This window comes from Pimephales promelas, chromosome 2, assembly GCF_988280905.1.
Source record: "Pimephales promelas chromosome 2, fPimPro1.hap1.1, whole genome shotgun sequence".
In the NCBI taxonomy this organism is placed as follows: domain Eukaryota; kingdom Metazoa; phylum Chordata; class Actinopteri; order Cypriniformes; family Leuciscidae; genus Pimephales; species Pimephales promelas.
The window spans coordinates 42,013,392-42,027,234 of record NC_142770.1 but is presented as its reverse complement, the minus strand read 5'-3'; positions in this window follow the sequence as shown (position 1 = coordinate 42,027,234).

The window sequence follows — 13,843 nt, the reverse complement described above, 5'->3', positions numbered from 1 at the left end:
CTGTTTCACGTTTCTCGCCATGATTTCGTTTCCTCGCCACGGCCAAACCGTTCGAGATATCAAAAATCCCCACACAAGCTTTCATCCTCAATGTCTTCACTTTACGCTGACCGAGTATCGTCGAATTTGGATCAAAGCTCTAGGAGGAGTATTTCAAATAACATTGCGAGCGTTTTACAAACAAACCTCAATAGCCGACTTCCTGTTGGGCTGGGGTAAAAAGTAAAAGCGCGAGGTATAGATGAAACGATGAGATCAACATGCGTACCGAGTTTCATATTATTACATGCAAGCGTGTTTGAGTTATGGACCAAGTGTTCGGACCCCATTCCAGGGGGCGCTGACGAGCCCCCCTGCCACGCCCGGGTACCATCTTCAGCCCGGCTCTGATGGCCGCGGGTTCTGACCCGTGTGCAAAGTTTCAAGAGTTTTCGAGCATGTTAAGGGCCCCAAAAGTGCCCGAATAGTCGTAAGAAAAATAATAATAAATATAGCTGCGAGCAGCGATGGCGGGCCCAAGCCGGTGGCACCGCAACCCCGGTTCCTTTAGTTACCTAAAGGCACCGGGGTGGCGGTGTCGCAGGCTTTAGCCCTTTCATGATTAAATAAAATGTTAAAACAGCTTGCCATACTCTATCTGTCGTTTCGACTAGTCACAATTACATTACAGATATCTTAAATGATAATACAAACTATTCAAAATGTAATTAAGACTAGTCACTTTTGTCAAAAGGTGGCGTGTTGATATCTACAATGTTAATTCCGGATAGGCAAACTTAGCTTTTAAATGTTAAAAGGGCTTGCCATATAGGGACGTACAGTAGGCTCAGAGAGAGGCTCACCATATTCAAACCAAAATATATGACTTCCTCTTGATCCAAACTAATGACTTTGAATTAGAAAGTTGTCCGGCTTGAGGAGTAAAATGTATATACCGATTTTTGTAACTGTAGATAAAACTAACAACGCCACTTTTGTCAAAAGGTGGCGCTATTTAGTCCCTGCACCATGCCCATTTCTGAAACTTTGCACATGTCTACTGGCTAATAAATGTGATGTTTCTGTTGATTTTCATGCAATTTCAAGCATGCTAAGAGTCTCAAAAGCATCCTAAAATAATTTCAAAGTTTGATGCGTTGCCACGGCAACAGTATCAGATATATCAAGAATTCATTCTCAGGTCTTCATCTGCCATGTATTTACATTATACAGATGAAGTTTGAAGCAAATCGGGTCAAAATAAAAGGATGATTTTAAAGCATTTGGAAAGTGACACACTTCCTGCTGCCAGTTGGTGGCGCTATAACTTTGACTCACAATAGTCACATCCATGTGATCGGCCTCTTACAGCGAACACACTGCTGAAGTTTCATCAAGATCAGTTAATGTATGCTGAAGTTATGACACACTTCCTGTTTCACGTTTCTCGCCATAATTTTATTTCCTCGCCACGGCCAAACCGTTCGAGATATCAAAAATCCCCTCGCAAAATTTCATCCTCAGTTTCTTGACTTCATGCACACCGAGTTTGGTTGTGATTGGTAAACACATGCCTTGTGATTTGATGTATTTCTCCTAGGACAATTATTCAAACAACCCATAATTCATAATTCATAAATAACTTCCATTTGAACTGTCATAAAACTTAGAGCACGAAAGTTGTTTGGCCTGATGTGATCTTTAATTGTACCGAGTTTCATATTAATTCATGCAAGTGTGTTTGATTTATGGACAAATTTTTGAATCCCAGTCCAGGGGGCGCTGTCGAGCCGCCCTGCCACGCCCGGTTACCAGCTTCAGCCCGGCCCTGATGGCGATGGGTTCTGACCCGTGTGCAAAGTTTCAAGAGTTTTAGAGGATGTTAAGGCCCCCGAAAATGCCAGAGAAGTTGCACACAGCAAATAAAGGGTTAAAATTAACCTGACAGGCGCCCCTCCTCTCACTCACACAGAGAGACACTGAGAGACTGGCAAAATTCTGAGATTTTCTCTACATTCAAACAAACATATCTGACTTTCTGTGGGTCCTAGCTAATGAGTGTCAATTAGAAAGTTGTCCGGCTCGAGGAGTACAATATACATACTGATTTTTGTAACTGTAGATAAAACTAACAACCCCACTTTTGTCAAAAGGTGGCGCTACTGAGCCCTCACCACACCCGTTTCTGAAACGTTGCACATGTCTACTGGCTAATAAATGTGATGTGTCTGTCGAGTTTCATGCAATTTGAAGCATGCTAAGAGTCTCAAAAGCATCCTAAAAGAATGGTAAAGTTTGATGCGTTGCCACGGCAACAGTTTCAAAGATATCAAGAATCCATTTACAGGTCTTCATCTGCCATGTATTTGCATTATACAGATGAAGTTTGAAGCAAATCGAGTTAAAATTAGAGGGTGATTTCAAAGCATTTTGAAAATGACACACTTCCTGCTGCCAGTTGGTGGCGCTATAACTTTGACTCACAATAGTCACATCCATGTGATCGTCCTCTTACAGTGAACACACTGCTGAAGTTTTATCAAGATCGGTTGATGTGTGCTGAAGTTATGATACACTTCCTGTTTCACGTTTCTCGCCATAATTTTGTTTCCTCGCCACGGCCAAACCGTTCGAGATATCAAAAATCCCCTCGCAAACTTTCATCCTCAATGTCTTGACTTCACGCTGACCGAGTTTCGTCGAATTTGGATCAAAGCTCTAGGAGGAGTATTAAAAATTCCATTGCGAGTGTTTTACGAACAACCCTAAATAGCCGACTTCCTGTTGGGCTGGGGTAAAAAGTAAAAGCACGAGGTATAGATGAAACGATGAGAACAACATGTGTACCGAGTTTCATATTATTACATGCAAGCGTGTTTGATTTATGGACCAAGTGTTCGGACCCCGTTCCAGGGGGCGCTGACGAGCCGCCCTACCACGCCCGGGTACCATCTTCAGCCCGGCCCTGATGGCCGCGGGTTCTGACCCGTGTGCAAAGTTTCAAGAGTTTTTGAGCATGTTAAGGGCCCCAAAAGTGCCCGAATAGTCGTATAAATAATAATAATAATAATAAATATAGCTGCGAGCAGCGATGGCGGGCCCAAGCCGGTGGCACCGCAACCCCGGTTCCTTTAGTTACCTAAAGGCACCGGGGTGGCGGTGTCGCAGGCTTTAGCCCTTTCATGATTAAATGAAATGTTAAAACAGCTTGCCATACTCTATCTGTCGTTTCGACTAGTCACAATTACATTACAGATATCTTAAATGATAATACAAACTATTCAAAATGTAATTAAGACTAGTCACTTTTGTCAAAAGGTGGCGTGTTGATATCTACAATGTTAATTCCGGATAGGCAAACTTAGCTTTTAAATGTTAAAAGGGCTTGCCATATAGGGACGTACAGTAGGCTCAGAGAGAGGCTCACCATATTCAAACCAAAATATCTGACTTCCTCTTGATCCAAACTAATGACTTTGAATTAGAAAGTTGTCCGGCTTGAGGAGTAAAATGTATATACCGATTTTTGTAACTGTAGATAAAACTAACAACGCCACTTTTGTCAAAAGGTGGCGCTATTTAGTCCCTGCACCATGCCCGTTTCTGAAACTTTGCACATGTCTACTGGCTAATAAATGTGATGTGTCTGTTGATTTTCATGCAATTTCAAGCATGCTAAGAGTCTCAAAAGCATCCTAAAATAATTTCAAAGTTTGATGCGTTGCCACGGCAACAGTATCAGATATATCAAGAATCCATTCTCAGGTCTTCATCTGCCATGTATTTACATTATACAGATGAAGTTTGAAGCAAATCGGGTCAAAATAAAAGAATGATTTTAAAGCATTTGGAAAGTGACACACTTCCTGCTGCCAGTTGGTGGCGCTATAACTTTGACTCACAATAGTCACATCCATGTGATCGGCCTCTTACAGCGAACACACTGCTGAAGTTTCATCAAGATCAGTTAATGTATGCTGAAGTTATAACACACTTCCTGTTTCACGTTTCTCACCATAATTTTATTTCCTCGCCACGGCCAAACCGTTCGAGATATCAAAAATCCCCTCGCAAAATTTCATCCTCAGTTTCTTGACTTCATGCTGACCGAGTTTCGTGCCGTGTGTTTGAATTCTCTAGGAGGAGTATTGCAAATTCCATTGTGTGTGTTTTTTGAACAACCCTAAATAACCGACTTCATGTCTAGCTGGGGTAAAAGTAAGAGTGTGAGGTATATATGAAACGATGACATCAACATGTGTACCGAGTTTCATATTATTACATGCAAGCGTGTTTGATTTATGGACCAAGTTTTTGGACCCCCTTCCAGGGGGCGCTGTCTAGCCCCCCTGCCACGCCCAGGTACCATCTTCAGCCCGGGCCTGATAGCTGTGGGATCTGACCTGTATGCAAAGTTTCAAGAGTTTTCAAACCCGTTAAGGGCCCCAAAAGCCGCTAAGAGTCTCAAAATCATCAAAAAAAAGAATTTTAAAGTTTGATGCATTGCCACGGCAACAGTATCAACGATATCAAGAATCCATTCACAGGTCTTCATCTGCTATGTATTTACATTATACAGATGAAGTTTGAGGCAAATCGGGTCAAAATAAAAGGGTGAGTTCAAAGCATTTTGAAAGTGACACACTTCCTGCTACCAGTTGGTGGCGCTATAACTTTGACTCACAATAGTCACATCCATGTGATCGTCCTCTTACAGCGAACAAACTGCTGAAGTTTCATCAAGATCAGTTAATGTATGCTGAAGTTATGACACACTTCCTGTTTCACGTTTCTCGCCATAATTTCGTTTCCTCGCCACGGCCAAACCGTTCGAGATATCAAAAATCCCCTCGCAAACTTTCATCCTCAATGCCTTGACTTCATGCTGACCGAGTTTCGTGCCGTGTGTTTGAATTCTCTAGGAGGAGTATTGCAAATTCCATTGCGAGTGTTTTATGAACAACCCTAAATAACCGACTTCCTGTTGGGCTGGGGTAAAAAGTAATAGTATGAGGTATATATGAACGATGAGATCTATATGTGCACCGAGTTTCATATTATTACATGCAAGCATGTTTGATTTATGGACCAAGTTTTCGGACCCCGTTCCAGGGGGCGCTGTCTAGCCCCCCTGCCACGCCCGGGTACCATCTTCAGCCCGGCCCTGATGGCCGCGGTTTCTGACCCGTGTGCAAAGTTTCAAGAGTTTTTGAGCATGTTAAGGGCCCCAAAAGTGCCCGAATAGTCGTATAAATAATAATAATAATAATAAATATAGCTGCGAGCAGCGATGGCGGGCCCAAGCCGGTGGCACCGCAACCCCGGCTCCTTTAGTTACCTAAAGGCACCGGGGTGGCGGTGCCGAAGGCTTTGGCCCTTTCATGATTAAATGTTAAAACGGCTTGCCATAGTCTGTCATTTTGACTAGTCACAATAATGTTACAGATATCTTAAATGATAATACAAACTATCCAAAATGTAATTACGACTAGACAGAAAGACATTGTTGATATCTACAATGTTAATTTCCGGATAGGCAAACTTAGCTTTTAAATGTTAAAAGGGCTTGCCATACACGGACGTAGGCTCAGAGAGAGTCTCACCATATTCAAACCAAAATATCTGACTTCCTCTTGGTCTGAGCTAATGACTATGAATTAGAAAGTTGTCTGGCTTGAGGAGTACAATGTATATAACGATTTTTGTAACTGTAGATAAAAATAACAACCCCACTTTTGTCAAAAGGTGGCGCTATTTAGTCCCTGCACCATGTTCGTTTCTGAAACTTTGCACATGTCTACTGGCTAATATATGTGATGTGTCTGTTGAGTTTCATGCAATTTCAAGCATGCTAAGAGTCTCAAAAGCATCCTAAAATAATTTCAAAGTTTGAAGCTTTGCCACGGCAACAGTTTAAAAGATATCAAGATTCCATTCACAGGTCTACATCTACCGTATGTTTACATTATACACATGAAGTTTTTCATCTGTTTACATTATACAGATGAAGTTTTTCATTCATATTATTACATGCAAGCGTGTTTGATTTATGGACCAAGTTTTCGGACCCCGTTCCAGGGGGCGCTGTCTAGCCCCCCTGCCACGCCTAGGTACCATCTTCAGCCCGGGCCTGATGGCTGTGGGATATGACCTGTGTGCAAAGTTGCAAGAGTTTTCAAACCCGTTAAGGGCCTCAAAAGCCATTAAGAGTCTCAAAATCATCAAAAAAAAAAAAGAATTTTAAAGTTTTATGCGTTGCCACGGCAACAGTATCAAAGATATCAAGAATCCATTCACAGGTCTTCATCTGCCATGTATTTACATTATACAGATGAAGTTTGAAGCAAATCGGGTAAAAATAAAAGGGTGATATCAAAGCATTTTGAAAGTGACACACTTCCTGCTGCCAGTTGGTGGTGCTATAACTTTTACTCGAAATAGTCACATCCATGTGATCGTCCTCTTACAGCGAACACACTGATGAAGTTTCATCAAGATATGTTAATGTATGCTGAAGTTATAACACACTTCCTGTTTCACGTTTCTCGCCATAATTTCGTTTCCTCGCCACGGCCAAACCGTTTGAGATATCAAAAATCCCCTCACAAACTTTCATCCTCAATGTCTTGACTTCTTGCACACCGAGTTTGGTTGTGATTGGTAAACACATGCGTTGTAATTTGATGTATTTCTCCTAGGACAACTATTCAAACAACCCATAATTCTCAACTTCCATTGTAATTGTCGTAAAACTTAGAGCACGAAAGTTGTTTGGCCTGATGTGATCTATAATTGTACCGAGTTTCATATTAATTCACGCATGTGTGTTTGATTTATGGACAAATGTTCGAATCCCAGTCCAGGGGGCGCTGTCGAGCCGCCCTGCCACGCCCGATGACCAGCTTCAGCCCGGCCCTGATGGCCATGGGTTCTGACCCGTGTGCAAAGTTTCAAGAGTTTTAGAGGATGTTAAGGCCCCCGAAAATGCCAGAGAAGTCGCACACAGCAAATAAAGGGTTACAATTAACCTGACAGGCGCCCCTCCTCTCACTCACACAGAGAGACACTGAGAAACTGGCAAAATTCTAAGATTTTCTCTACATTCAAACAAAGATATCTGACTTTCTGTGGGTCCTAGCTAATGAGTGTCAATTAGAAAGTTGTCCGGCTCGAGGAGTACAATATACATACCGATTTTTGTAACTCTAGTTAAAACTAACAACCCCACTTTTGTCAAAAGGTGGTGCTACTGAGCCCTCACCACGCCCGTTTCTGAAACTTTGCACATGTCTACTGGCTAATAAATGTGATGTGTCTGTCGAGTTTCATGCGATTTGAAGCATGCTAAGGGTCTCAAAAGCATCCTAAAAGAATGGTAAAGTTTGATGCGTTGCCACGGCAACAGTTTAAAAGATATCAAGAATCCATTCACAGGTCTACATCTGCCGTATATTTACATTATACAGATTAAGTTTGAAGCAAATCGGGTAAAAATAAAAGGGTGATTTCAAAGCATTTTGAAAGTGACACACTTCCTGCTGCCAGTTGGTGGCGCTATAACTTTGACTCACAATAGTCACATCCATGTGATCGTCCTCTTACAGCGAACACACTGCTGAAGTTTCATCAAGATCAGTTAATGTATGCTGAAGTTATAACACACTTCCTGTTTCACGTTTCTCGCCATAATTTCGTTTCCTCGCCACGGCCAAACCGTTCGAGATATCAAAAATCCCCTCGCAAACTTTCATCCTCAATGCCTTGACTTCATGCTGACCGAGTTTCGTGCCGTGTGTTTGAATTCTCTAGGAGGAGTATTGCACATTCCATTGCGAGCGTTTTACAAACAAACCTCAATAGCCGACTTCCTGTTGGGCTGGGGTAAAAAGTAAGAGTGTGAGGTATAGATGAAACGATGAGATCAACATGTGTACCGAGTTTCATATTATTACATTCAAGCGTGTTTGATTTATGGACCAAGTGTTCGGACCCCGTTCCAGGGGGCGCTGTCTAGCCCCCCTGCCACACCCAGGTACCATCTTCAGCCCGGCTCTGATGGCTGTGGGATCTGACCTGTGTGCAAAGTTTCAAGAGTTTTCAAACCCGTTAAGGGCCCCAAAAGCCGCTAAGAGTCTCAAAATCATCAAAAAAAAGAATTTTAAAGTTTGATGCGTTGCCACGGCAACAGTATCAAAGATATCAAGAATCCATTCACAGGTCTTCATCTGCTATGTATTTACATTATACAGATTAAGTTTGAAGCAAATCGGGTAAAAATAAGAGGGTGATTTCAAAGCATTTTGAAAGTGACACACTTCCTGCTGCCAGTTGGTGGCGCTATAACTTTGACTCACAATATTCACATCCATGTGACCGTCCTCTTACAGCAAACAAACTGCTGAAGTTTCATCAAGATCAGTTAATGTATGCTGAAGTTCTGACACACTTCCTGTTTCACGATTCTCGCCATAATTTCGTTTCCTCGCCACGGCCAAACCGTTCGAGATATCAAAAATCCCCTCGCAAACTTTCATCCTCAATGCCTTGACTTCATGCTGACCGAGTTTCGTGCCGTGTGTTTGAATTCTCTAGGAGGAGTACTTCAAATTCCATTGCGAGTGTTTTATGAACAACCCTAAATAACCGACTTCCTGTTGGGCTGGGGTAAAAAGTAATAGTTTGAGGTATATATGAACGATGAGATCTATATGTGCACCAAGTTTCATATTATTACATGCAAGCGTGTTTGATTTATGGACCAAGTTTTCGGACCCCGTTCCAGGGGGCGCTGTCTAGCCCCCCTGCCACGCCCGGGTACCATCTTCAGCCCGGCCCTGATGGCCGCGGATTCTGACCCGTGTGCAAAGTTTCTAGAGTTTTTGAGCATGTTAAGGGCCCCAAAAGTGCCCAAATAGTCGTATAAATAATAATAATAATAATAATAATCGTTAGGAAAACAATAGGGCCTTCGCCCTTTCAGGGCTTGGGCCCTAATAATAATAATAATCCTAAGGAAAACAATAGGGCCTTCGCCCTTTCAGGGCTTGGGCCCTAATAATAATAATAATAGAAAAGAATAATCCTAAGGAAAACAATAGGGCCTTCGCCCTTTCAGGGCTTGGGCCCTAATAATAATAATAATAATAATCCTAAGGAAAACAATAGGGCCTTCGCCCTTTCAGGGCTTGGGCCCTAATTACTGTAATCCCCCCTGAAGTATTTTTTCCCGTTTTAAAGGCTGTAGTCCTTTCCTACTGACCACACTGACCTACTACAGGTGAAATTTGGACAATAACCCCTTTACTGTACATACAATAAAAATAATAAGTTCAAGAAAAAAATACTGTAATTCCCCTAAAGTACTTTTTCACGTTCCCAAAGGCTGTAGTCCTTTCCTACTGACCACACTGACCTACTACAGGTGAAATTTGGACAATAAACCCTTTACTGTACGTACAATAAACTAATAAGTTCAAGAAAAAAAAAACAGTAATTTCGCTGAACTATTTTTTCCTGTTCCAAGGGCTGTAGTGCTTTCCCAGTGACCACGCTGACGTACTTCAGGTGAAATTTGGACAATAATTCATTTACTGTACGTACAATAAACTAATAAGTTAAAGAAAAAATTACTGTAATTCCCCTAACATATTTTTTCCCATTTCAAAGGCTGTAGTCCTTTTCTACTGATCAGAATGACTTACTACAGGTGACATTTGGACAATAACCCCTTTACTGTACGTACAATAAACTAATAAGTTCAAGAAAAAAAAAACAGTAATTCCGCTGAACTATTTTTTCCTGTTCCAAGGGCTGTAGTGCTTTCCCAGTGACCACGCTGACGTACTTCAGGTGAAATTTTGACAATAATTCATTTACTGTACGTACAATAAACTAATAAGTTAAAGAAAAAATTACTGTAATTCCCCTAACGTATTTTTCCCATTTCAAAGGCTGTAGTCCTTTTCTACTGATCAGACTGACTTACTACAGGTGAAATTTGGACAATAACCCCTTTACTGTACGTACAATAAACTAATAAGTTCAAGAAAAAAAAACAGTAATTCCGCTGAACTATTTTTTCCTGTTCCAAGGGCTGTAGTGCTTTCCCAGTGACCACGCTGACGTACTTCAGGTGAAATTTTGACAATAACTCCTTTACTGTACGTACAATAAACTAATGAGTTCAAGAAAAAATTACAGTAATTCCGCTGAACAATTTTTTCCCGTTCCAAGGGCTGTAGTGCTTTCCCAGTGACCACACTGACCTAATTCAGGTGCAATTTTGACAATAACTTCTTTACTGTACGTACAATAAACTAATGAGTTCAAGAAAAAATTACAGTAATTCCCCTGAACAATTTTTTCCCGTTCCAAGGGCTGTAGTGCTTTCCCAGTGACCACACTGACATACTTCAGGTGAAATTTTGACAATAATTCATTTACTGTACGTACAATCAACTAATAAGTTAAAGAAAAAATTACTGTAATTCCCCTAACGTATTTTTTTCCGTTTCAAAGGCTGTAGTCCTTTTCTACCGATCAGACTGACTTACTTCAGGTGAAATTTTGACAATAACTCCTTTACTGTACATACAATAAACTAATGAGTTCAAGAAAAAAATACAGTAATTCCGCTGAACAATTTTTCCCCATTCCAAGGGCTGTAGTGCTTTCCCAGTGACCACGCTGACGTACTTCAGGTGAAATTTTGACAATAATTAATTTACTGTACGTACAATAAACTAATAAGTTAAAGAAAAAATTACTGTAATTCCCCTTATGTATTTTTTCCCGTTTCAAAGGCTGTAGTCCTTTTCTACTGATCAGACTGACCTACTACAGGTGAAATTTGGACAATAAACCCTTTACTGTACGTACAATAAACTAATAAGTTCAAGAAAAAATTACTGTAATTCCCCCAAAGTACTTTTTCCCGTTTTAAAGGCTGTAGTCCTTTCCTACTGACCACACTGACCTACTACAGGTGAAATTTGGACAATAACTCATTTACTGTATGTACAATCAACTAATAAGTTAAAGAAAAAATTACTGTAATTCCCCTAACGTATTTTTTCCCATTTCAAAGGCTGTAGTCCTTTTCTACTGATCAGACTGACTTACTGCAGGTGAAATTTGGACAATAACTAATTTACTGTACGTACAATTAACTAATAAGTTAAAGAAAAAATTACTGTAATTCCCCTAACGTATTTTTCCCTGTTTCAAAGGCTGTAGTCCTTTTCTACTGATCAGACTGACGTACTTCAGGTGAAATTTGGACAATAACCCCTTTACTGTACGTACAATAAACTAATAAGTTCAAGAAAAAAATACAGTAATTCCGCTGAACTATTTTTTCCCGTTCCAAGGGCTGTAGTGCTTTCCCAGTAACCACGCTGACGTACTTCAGGTGAAATTTGGACAATAATTCATTTACTGTACGTACAATAAACTAATAAGTTAAAGGAAAAATTACTGTAATTCCCCTAACGTATTTTTTCCCGTTTCAAAGGCTGTAGTCCTTTTCTACTGATCAGACTGACTTACTACAGGTGAAATTTGGACAATAAACCCTTTACTGTACATACAATAAACTAATAAGTTTAAGAAAAAATTACTGTAATTCCCCCAAAGTACTTTTTCCCGTTTTAAAGGCTGTAGTCCTTTCCTACTGACCACACTGACCTACTACAGGTGAAATTTGGACAATAACTCATTTACTATGTACAATCAACTAATAAGTTAAAGAAAAAAATACTGTAATTCCCCTAACGTATTTTTTCCCATTTCAAAGGCTGTAGTCCTTTTCTACTGATCAGACTGACTTACTGCAGCTGAAATTTGGACAATAACTCATTTACTGTACGTACAATCAACTAATAAGTTAAAGAAAAAATTACTGTAATTCCCCTAACGTATTTTTCCCCGTTTCAAAGGCTGTAGTCCTTTTCTACTGATCAGACTGACTTACTTCAGGTGAAATTTGGACAATAACCCCTTTACTGTACGTACAATAAACTAATAAGTTCAAGAAAAAAATACAGTAATTCCGCTGAACTATTTTTTCCTGTTCCAAGGGCTGTAGTGCTTTCCCAGTGACCACGCTGAGGTACTTCAGGTGAAATTTTGACAATAACTCCTTTACTGTACGTACAATAAACTAATGAGTTCAAGAAAAAATTACAGTAATTCCCCTGAACAATTTTTTCCCGTTCCAAGGGCTGTAGTGCTTTCCCAGTGACCACGCTGACCTAATTCAGGTGAAATTTTGACAATAACTCCTTTACTGTACGTACAATAAACTAATGAGTTCAAGAAAAAATTACAGTAATTCCCCTGAACAATTTTTTCCTGTTCCAAGGGCTGTAGTGCTTTCCCAGTGACCACGCTGACGTACTTCAGGTGAAATTTTGACAATAATTCATTTACTGTACGTACAATCAACTAATAAGTTAAAGAAAAAATTACTGTAATTCCCCTAACGTATTTTTTCCCGTTTCAAAGGCTGTAGTCCTTTTCTACTGATCAGACTGACGTACTTCAGGTGAAATTTGGACAATAACCCCTTTACTGTACGTACAATAAACTAATAAGTTCAAGAAAAAAATACAGTAATTCCGCTGAACTATTTTTTCCCGTTCCAAGGGCTGTAGTGCTTTCCCAGTAACCACGCTGACGTACTTCAGGTGAAATTTGGACAATAATTCATTTACTGTACGTACAATAAACTAATAAGTTAAAGAAAAAATTACTGTAATTCCCCTAACGTATTTTTTCCCGTTTCAAAGGCTGTAGTCCTTTTCTACTGATCAGACTGACTTACTACAGGTGAAATTTGGACAATAAACCCTTTACTGTACATACAATAAACTAATAAGTTCAAGAAAAAATTACTGTAATTCCCCCAAAGTACTTTTTCCCGTTTTAAAGGCTGTAGTCCTTTCCTACTGACCACACTGACCTACTACAGGTGAAATTTGGACAATAACTCATTTACTATGTACAATCAACTAATAAGTTAAAGAAAAAATTACTGTAATTCCCCTAACGTATTTTTTCCCATTTCAAAGGCTGTAGTCCTTTTCTACTGATCAGACTGACTTACTGCAGCTGAAATTTGGACAATAACTCATTTACTGTACGTACAATCAACTAATAAGTTAAAGAAAAAATTACTGTAATTCCCCTAACGTATTTTTCCCCGTTTCAAAGGCTGTAGTCCTTTTCTACTGATCAGACTGACTTACTTCAGGTGAAATTTGGACAATAACCCCTTTACTGTACGTACAATAAACTAATAAGTTCAAGAAAAAAATACAGTAATTCCGCTGAACTATTTTTTCCTGTTCCAAGGGCTGTAGTGCTTTCCCAGTGACCACGCTGACCTAATTCAGGTGAAATTTTGACAATAACTCCCTTACTGTACGTACAATAAACTAATGAGTTCAAGAAAAAATTACAGTAATTCCCCTGAACAATTTTTTCCCGTTCCAAGGGCTGTAGTGCTTTCCCAGTGACCACGCTGACCTAATTCAGGTGAAATTTTGACAATAACTCCTTTACTGTACGTACAATAAACTAATGAGTTCAAGAAAAAATTACAGTAATTCCCCTGAACAATTTTTTCCTGTTCCAAGGGCTGTAGTGCTTTCCCAGTGACCACGCTGACGTACTTCAGGTGAAATTTTGACAATAATTCATTTACTGTACGTACAATCAACTAATAAGTTAAAGAAAAAATTACTGTAATTCCCCTAACGTATTTTTTCCCGTTTCAAAGGCTGTAGTCCTTTTCTATTGATCAGACTGACTTACTACAGGTGAAATTTTGACAATAACTCCTTTACTGTACGTACAATAAACT